Source organism: Melozone crissalis, unplaced genomic scaffold (genome assembly GCF_028551555.1).
Source record: "Melozone crissalis strain CALT ecotype California unplaced genomic scaffold, PUWL_Pcris_2 ptg000046l_1, whole genome shotgun sequence".
Lineage (NCBI taxonomy): Eukaryota > Metazoa > Chordata > Aves > Passeriformes > Passerellidae > Melozone > Melozone crissalis.
The window spans coordinates 895805-904937 of record NW_026535824.1 but is presented as its reverse complement, the minus strand read 5'-3'; the positions used below and the strand labels follow the sequence as shown (position 1 = coordinate 904937).

The following is a 9133-nucleotide window of genomic DNA, read 5'->3' as shown; positions in this document are numbered from 1 at the left end:
GTCAGTCCCACCCAGGGCTGAAGGTTTCAGATCACTGGACAGCTGTGGGCAGCACCATCCCTGCCTCTCTGGCTGCCTCCCCCAGGAGCCACATCCTGGCTGCCACCTCCTTGTCACTGCATTTGAAGCACGTCCACATCACAGCACACACGGGCTCAGGAGCAAGGCCAGGGACAAGTAATAAAACGCCTCCCCTAAGGTGGAAATGAGACCACCCATCTCAGCAGTATCACACCACTAAAGGAGAGGGGATGGTTATGAGCCATTATTCCCTGCACAAATGGGCTTTAAATCATCATCCACCACCAGCACCCAGCACTGGATGTTCCAAAGGTGTCCAGCAAAGCCTTTGTGGCTCCTTTCCACCATGGCATGGGTGACCACAGTGTCCATCACCTGGAGATCCTCATGGAGCCTCCACACCCACACTCTGCTGCTGCTCTGGGAAGAAATCAGCCCTGCCAAACATCAGCAAGACCAAACGTGCTGCTTTGGGGTCTCAGGTCTATCTCCCTGGGGTGGGATCATAGGAGGGCAGGGTTCCTCAGCTGCCCCACTCCTCCTGGCCTGGCAGGGGAATTGGGTTGTTATGGAGCAGCAGTGCAGGAATTGAAAGCCTTTTTCCTTCTGGAAGCCCTTGAGGCTGCCAGTCTCAGCTGAGCCGCCGCTTGCCAACGGTTTTTTATTTCTTCTCTGTTTCATCTAAACTTTCCATTGGGTTCCTCATCCATCTGAGCTGCAATGATAAATATGGAAATAAAGAGGCATTTACAGCCCCTCTCTTGAGCTGATTCTGCGTATAAACAAGCTGTGCTCACAGCATCCTCCTCTCCACAGTGCTGATTCAGGAGCAGCAGGGTCTGCCCAGGACTCAGTGGGCACAAGGATTTGGGGGAAATCCCTGGGTCACTGTGGGGAGAAAACTGCAGCAAAAGGAATGGGGCAAGCAAGGCCCACAGGGACTTCTGTAAAGGACTAGAAGGGAAAGAACAACAGCTGAAGAGCTGGATGTGCAAAGTATGAAGAAAGGCTTTAATTTGCACAGAATCTCTTAATCCATTAATCACAGGGACATTTGTGTATGAAAACCTCCCTCTCGTTTAATACTATCTCAGGTTTGTCCAAGAAGGTAATAACTGTTTGGCAGGGGAGTGGGAGGGGCGAGGTGGGACAGGCAAAGGCCATGGGCTTGTTTCCAGGGAGAGATCAGCCATTAACAGCGTGGAGCCAGCCCAGGGATGAGCAGCCATGAAAAGCACTGGACATGGCAGTCCAGGAGTGACAGTGGCACTGGGGACACCAGTCCCCTGAAAGAGGATGTCCCAGTGCCTCTTGGCTCTCTGGAGGTTGCCTGCAAAGGCTGGACAAACTTGCCTCGGTGCCTGGAATAGAGGGTTTGGGGGTTTAAGAGCAGACTCTGACATCTTCCCTTCCCCTCCACCACAGTCATTTCCCCTTCATTCGCTGCTCCAGTGTTCCTTTCCTCGCCCTACAGAGCTGGATTGTGAGGATCATCCTGGAGGCAGGGGGAAGGTCTGGCAGCATAGCATGGACTGATCCATCCCCTGATCTTCACCTGATGCTTCTCTCAGGTTTAACCTGTTCTGCTTTAATCCCACATTCTTTCTCAGCAAATCCAGCCTTGCACCAGACCAGCCAAAGTCTCCTTGTGTCCCTTGATGGTCCCACAGACCTCAGAATTCCCTGTCAGCCAGTGGGTAAACATAATATCTACAAACCCAGCTGCCTTCCTGGAGCTGTTACCTGTGTTCCTCAAGGGAGGAAAACAGGAAAAATTAGTATGCGGCTTCTTCCTGGAGAAATCAATGCGATCTCAACTCACTGTGAAGTTCCCTGACTGTTAGAGATGCTGCACTGGTAAAATCTAACCCTCAGGGGAGAAAGGGTGGGAAAAAAAGAAAGAAAACTAAATTCCAGTGACTAGACAAGTCTAAAATGTTGCAGAAGGCTAAACTGCCAGGGCTGGGGCTTGTTTGGAAGTCCCAGAGTGGAGAGGGCTGTGCAGTCCAGCTGTTTATCACCCCACCAAGAATCAGCTGTAATTGTTAATTCTAATTAGAACTGTTGGGTAAAAATGTAATCAAGAGTTTCCATTAGGAAAAAAAAAAGACGTTCCATCTAAATTAAAAATTTTGTTTTTTAAGAAAGGGGGTAAACATTGAAAATTTTGTAACAACTAATTTCAGCATTTTCAAGATGAAAAGGGATGTATTTCTGCTGTGAAATGCATCATCAATTCAAATTGTTTTATCTTACAGTCTGAAGAGCAAAAAATAGTTTTCAAATCAAAGCAAAAATGGTATTTTTAGGCATTTTCTTTAAAAAAGCCTATCTGGAGGTTTCTGTCCTAATTAAGAATGATTATTGGTTTTCTTTTTTTTCTTAATGGAATAAGCTGTTCCTAGTTAGCTCTGCTCTAAAACATTGGGTTGATGTTGATGTGCCCACCCATCTGCCCCAGCACCTGACCCCAGGGCTGTGCTCACACCACCCCACTCTGCGTGTCAGCACTGCCTGAAATCCCTGGGATTTGAGTCAGGCTTTATAAAACTCACAGAACTAAAGCAAATTCCTTGCTGCCAGGAGACCTGGTGGGGCACTGGAAGGACACAGGTGTGTTTGGTGGGCCTTGTGCAGGTCTCAGTTCCTGAGGCAGGCTGATTGTGGTGCCCACACTCAAGCAAGGCAGCTGCAACCCCCCCTTGTACGTTTGACCCTGTGGCTGATGCCATGGAATTGCCACAGATCCCAGCAGGGGTTTGCATCCTGGGGGATCCTCTCCACACGATTAGCAGATCACCTTTATCACACTGAGACAGTGGCTTGGGATCTGGTAGATGAATAGCAGAGCTTGTGGTTTGTGATCTGTCCTCTGGCTAGGAGCACTGAAGGAGAGGACAGAAAAGATGGGGGTTAAATAGGAGCTGGGAGCAGAAGGGGACACCAGGGAAGGAGACTGGGCCAAGGAGAAGCTCAGAAGGAGGAGAGGAGGTGGAAGAGGAAGGGAGCAAAGCTCAAGGGCTCTGCCAGAGATGAAATGGAAAAAGGAATTGCTGTGCAGCAGTTTCAGCCCAGAACAGAGGGAACTGCACGGGCTCCTCGAGCTGCCCGAGGGCATTTTGAACAACAAAACCAGCAAGCTCTGACAGGGCCAGGAGACCCAGGCAAGAGTGAATGGACAGAGGGGCTGCAGGGTCCAACAGGCGGGGCACGCTCCTGCCCAGCCACATCCAGAGTGGCACTGCCCTTGCTGCTGCTGCATCACCCCTCTGGCAGCCTGATCGGGGTTATGTAACCTTTCCTGACTGCTCTTTCCCCCGATCAAGTGAGGTTGCTGCTCCAGCTCCCTGCAAGGAGCAGCCGGAGCAGCCTTTCCTAAGCTGCCCAGAGGGACACAGCCAGCCCCAGCCTCCCAGGCAGCTGAGCAGCAGATCCTGCCCCACTGCCACCCCCGGGGAGCTGTGCTGGCAGAGCCGGCACCCAGAACATGGCACCAAGCCCTGGTGGGAGGCTGCAGGCCCTTGGCCAGGGAAGGAGATGGTTGGATCATGGGTTCTTCCTGCAGGGAGCAATTGGTGGGTGAAGCCTGGAGCACCCACTCACATGTGGGAGCAGACACAGGGGATAACACACTGCACCAGTGCTTTATGCACCTAACTCAAAATAAGCTTTCTTTTTAAAAAACATATCTAAGAACAATGATTTTTCTCTCTCTTTTTTTTTTTTTGTTATTATTTTGAAGTTATAAATTATTGAAAAAAATTATTCTCACTACTCTCCCAAATCATTCTCAGGCAAAGAAAAGGCAGCTCTACCTTCAACACTGCTTTGTAACAAAATTAGTCAGATTCATTTTGCTCATGATTTGCCCTTGGCTCCCTTTGTCCATGTCTTAAATTACGTCCTGGCTCGGTCTGATTAGCAGCGTGTCCTCGGAGGCAGAGGAGGCCCTGCAAGAGCCCGAGGTATTGCAGGTCAAGATTAAAGTGCTCTGCATGGCATTCACTGTCAAAGCTGTAACTGGCTTAACTCAGTGCAATTAGATGGCTCAGAGGTTACACAGTAGCGGCAGCAGTGTTTCAGTGCAGCTGATTAAAACACAGCCCTGGCGTTAAAGGATGTGATTAAAAGGCAGTGTCAGGGCTGAGACCTGGCAGAAGAGCTCAGCAGGCAGGGTTAAATCCACAGCTTCTTCTGAGGCTGGACACCCCAGGGCCTGGAAAAGATCTCCAAGTATCAGCTGAGCCAGCTCAGCTTTTAGGTCTGGAGTGCCATCTTGTGATGGTAGTGGGGAAGTGGAAATGGCCCCTCTGTGGAGGCAGAGGAGATGATGGAATTACAGAATGGGTTGGGTCAGAAGAGACCATAAAAATAATTTTATTCCTCCCCCTGCCATGGCAGGGACACCTCCCACTGTCCCAGGCTGCTCCCAGCCCCAATGTCCAGCCTGGCCATGGGCACTGCCAGGGATCCAGGGGCAGCCCCAGCTGCTCTGGGCACCCTGCCAGGGCCTGCCCACCCTCACAGGGAGGAATTCCTGATTCCCAATATCCCATCCATCCCTGCCCTCTGGCAGTGGGAGCCATTCCCTGTGTCCTGTCCCTCCATCCCTTGTCCCCAGTCCCTCCCCAGCTCTCCTGGAGCCCCTTTAGGCCCTGGAAGGGGCTCTGAACTCTCCCTCGAGCCTTCTTTTGTCCAGGTGAGCACCCCCAGCTCTCCCAGCCTGGCTCCATGGCAGAGGGGCTCCAATCCTGGGAGCATCTCCATGGCCTCTCTGGACTTGCTCCAACAGCTCCAGGTCCTTCTGATGCTGGAGCAGCTCTGCAGGGGTATCTCACAAGGGCAGAATAGAGGGGGACCATCCCCCCCTCACCTGCTGCCCACTCCTCTGTGGGTGCAGCCCAGCACAGGGGAGTTTCTGGGCTGCCACTGTTGGCTCATGTCCAGCTTTTCATCCATTATATCCTCCAAGTCCTTCTTTGCTGGTCAATGAGCTCTTCTCCCAGTCTGTGCTCATGTGTGGGGTATCCCTGACCTGGGTGCAGCACCTCAAAGAGGAAAAGGCACCATCGAGGCCATGGCTGCCCTGCCTTCTGCTGTGTGGGAGCCAAGCAAGGCTGGTGTCACTCACAGGGCAGTGCAAGCACCAACACCCATGAGGTGTCATCATCACAGGCCCCAGCCATGACAGACACCAGGGGGATAAAAGTTCTTCTCACCAAAGCCTGAACGTGCTTGGCTGTGGGGCTGGAGGTGACCACCATGGTAAATGATGATGTACATCCACGGATCTTTTCTTCCATAGGTTTACTGAATTTTCTTCCTCTTCCCACGGTACTACTCTGTCTTTTTCTCCAGTGACTGACAGTGTGGCCAAATGGTGTTGAGCCAAAATCTGATTGGTACAGAAGGATCACAGTACCAGCCCTGCAGTGCCAGAGCTGAGCAGTGACAGGGGGCAGGCAGTGAGCCCTGGGCACGGGTGTGTTCAGGGCTGAGGTGACAGTAAAGGATCTCTCTTGCTGCCACAGGAGCTGCAGACATCAGCTACATGGGGGACGTCCCACCCCAGGCTTGGAGCACACGTCTTTTGAAGCACTACAGCTCCATGCCAGTGCAGATCTCTTGAGTGGATGCACTGTGCCAGCAGACAGTGCTCATGTCCTGGTTTAACCCATCCTGCTAATTTATGGGAGCAAAATCACTCAAATGTGATTCCTCCTTTATGCTGCAACTGAACATTCACTCGACAGAGGTTACCCAGGCTTCTGGAGCCAGTTGAGTTGCTTTGAATACAAGCTGCAGGGCTGTGCTGGGATGCAGGGAGCTCAGGGGAGGCTGTGTCTAGACTAGAGGAACTCTCCAGGAGGCTTGCTGGGCTTTTGTTTTGTAGTAACTCATATCTCTAATCTGGCTTGGAACAAAGCATCTCAGTCCTTTCAGGCCTTGCCACGACACTTGCAGGAGAAAAGGAGGCTCTGTTTAGTGGTCAGCAAGCCAAGATGAACAACAGGGACTGGCTGCAGCTAATGCAGAGAGCACATTCCTGTGACAGAAAAGGGCTTCACCCCCATGGCAGAGCTGCTCTGCTGTGTTTCATCTGGTTTGATGCTTTTCACCCAAAGTTCACAAATGATGTGCAGGCCTTTGTTTGAGCCCCCCTCCAAGGCCAGCAAGCAGAGAAAAAGCTGTGCACACAGAGGGAGTCTGTACTGGGAAGTGAGAGACTAGTCCTGGCACTGAGAGTTTCTGAGTTCTGGTATTTGGCATTCAGGAAGCTTTTGAAGTATCTCCCCAGTCCTGCTGAAAATGTCTTATTAAAGAGACAAAGCATATTAATTTGGGCCCCATGCTGGGCTAATGAATTAAACAGTTCTAAACTGAAGCTGTGGCTTAGGGTCTTGGCAGAGTCAGCATCCATGCCTGTGTGGGCACGTGCCCTTGGCCATGGGCAGCGAGACCCCCAGGAACAAGAGCATGAAGTGTTCTGTGTCTGCTCTTACCTGTCTCTCCCCCAGACAGGTTTTGCTGTGCTGCACTGGGCATAGCTGGGAAACCTGTTCCTCACCAGGTTCATCAGTGACAGGGGAAGCACCGAGCTCCTTCTGCTCAGCACCAGTCTCTGTCCCTGCACACAGCAGTGTCCTGGGCACAACGAGCCCAGAGCTTTTCAGGACAAGGCAGCATCAGGCTGAGCTGGAGAGGAGCACCCCACATCCAGGAAGAATAGCTGCCTGCTTGGGCTGAAAATAGACCATGAAACATTTGAAGAAGACAGAGCTGGAGTGGATGATTGCCTGAGGCAAGGCGCAGCTCCAGCTGAGTTCACTGCTGAGCTCTGAGAGCATAAGCACATGAGGAGCATGGGGGAGGGATGCTAGGCTTTCTGGAAAGGCCTTCAAGTGTCGCAATGGAGCACAAAGCCCAGAGAAAAACTTCCTTTGAATGGATCCCCAGCGAGGGAGTTACTGTTACACTGCTGTGCCCAGACATGGATACACAGAGCACTGGGCTGATGTTACAGCATCCAGTGGAGGTCAGGGAAAGTGTGGAATTGTGCTTCTCCCAGCAAGGCACTTGGCAGCACCACAGCTTTTTCTCTGCTTATTTCAGGGCTGGATTTTTGTTGCTGGCAGCTGTTTCTGAGCTGACACTTCTACCTCCTGTGCCCGAAGTGGAACACATCAGGGGCAAGCAGAGGCAGCTCACCAGCCCTCTGCTTCCCATGAGCCGGTGCTTGAGTTCAGTTCTCCCAGCTCCACAGATCGTGTTCCTGCTCCAGCTCTGTCAGGGATGCTGGAAGTGTCCAAGGCCAGGTCGGACAGGGACTGGAGCAACCTGGGACAGTGGAAGGTGTACCTGCCCATGGCAGGGAGTGGGACGAGACGATCTCAAAGTCCCTCCCGGTGCCTGATTACCGAGGGTTTTTCCCCGCCCCAGGGGGAGCGGCCGAAGCGAGCGGGGCGGTGTCTGTGGAATCACCTGGGCAACGTGGCCAAGCCCGCCTCTTTTCTGCCCCCGCCGCCGTGTGGAGATGAAGCGGTTCTGGGGGACTGGGCTTCTTCAGCTCGCCGCCATGAGGGCCAGGAGCGGCTCTGGCGGGCCGAGCTCCCTCGCCATGAGGGCCGGGAGTGGCTCTGGCGGGCCGAGCTCCCTCGCCATGAGGGCCAGGAGCGGCTCTGGCGGGCCGAGCTCCCTCGCCATGAGGGGCCACCGCCGCCATGAGGTGAGGGGGGGGGAGGGTACAGGGCACGGGTGGCGGCGGCAGCGGGGCTGGAGACCGGGGCTCCAGGGCAGGAAGGCGCCACCTGAAATACTCACTGTCTCCTATTTAGCTGTTCGGCCGGGGGACTGGGGATGTTGCTCGGCTGTGCGGTTCAGCATTAATTCCTCAACCTTTCACTCGGTGTGCTGGCTTTTGTCCTCTGCCACAAGCCAGGCCGTTGCTGTTGAGCTTTGTGAATACAGATGGAACTAATGGCTTATTTGTGATGTTTCTGCTGTCCTCTCTTTAGGCCTTCAGCCGATGACCGATGGCGGTGACCCGCCCGCAGGAGCAGCTCTGAGGTGCCCCAGCCCCGTCGCGTGTGGAACCCCGAGCTGAGCTGTGCTGAGCTGTGCTGGGACAGCCGGGGAGGCGCTCCGGGAGGGCACTGGAACCTGCGAGAGCAGATGTGAAGGGATAACCTGCCCGTGGGACACAGCAAGAGCTTTGGAGCCACATGGGTGAGGTGTGACCGTGAGCCAGCCTGGGAAAATGGGCAAAAATGTTTTGCTGTCTAAAAGGCCTCTGCTGGCTCCTGTGCTAGCCTCAGGTCCTCAGGGTGGAAATAATGTGGTTTATCCAGAAATAAGTTTAGCTTATCTATTCCTCTTGCTGGATGAAGCCTTGATGAGAGTAGGTGTCATCAGAAAAGTGCCTCCACGTTTTTTCTGCCCTGTAAACCCCCCAGTTTTGGGGTTTTTGTCTCCCAGCAGTAGTCAGCTGCCCGTGGCTGCTCAGTGCCTGTGCCAGTGTTATGCTGCTGGGAGAGAAAGGTGCTGCTGAGCTTTCCTGGCACCAGCGAGGCCGTCCTTGTGCTCAGTGGTGCCAGGTTTTGGCAGAACTCTGCATGCCTGAGAGTGGAGTAACTCCTGCCCGTGGAGACAGGTGACTAGACTGTATGTGTTCATGCAGCAACAGGCAGCTTTATTGAGATCTAACTTCCTTACGTAGATAAGAAGGCCCATGAAGGTAATCCTCATTGGCTGAGCCAGTTACTACTCAGCTAACCAGCCAATAGCAGCCTGAGTCTCCAATGGCCTGGGTCTGCTCTTACTGGTTGAATTACATAAGCAAGGTAATTATATAATAAATCACTTATGAAGTTGGAATTATTTATACTGTGTGGCCTACAGGCCAGATGTAGAGCATCACAGAGGAATAGCTCATAAATATGGAACTTGTGTGTGTCATAAAACCTCTATAGCTCATAAATATGGAACTTGTGTGTGTCATAAAACCTCTGTTCGCATGATGTTTGGGGCACTCGAATGGAGGGAGGATCCTCCAAGTGATCAGTGCTGCAATAAAAATGAATGCTTTTTGATACTCAAACTGTGTTAGAAAGTT

General features: G+C 52.6%; 1 non-coding gene across 1 annotated transcript; it reads left to right on the top strand.

The window, feature by feature from the left end:
- The first annotated feature begins 8491 nt into the window (after positions 1 to 8491).
- Positions 8492 to 8695, top strand: LOC128943557 (small nucleolar RNA SNORA74). Its single transcript, XR_008483733.1, has one exon. It is a non-coding gene; the product is annotated as a small nucleolar RNA SNORA74 (small nucleolar RNA).
- Positions 8696 to 9133: the final 438 nt, after the last annotated feature.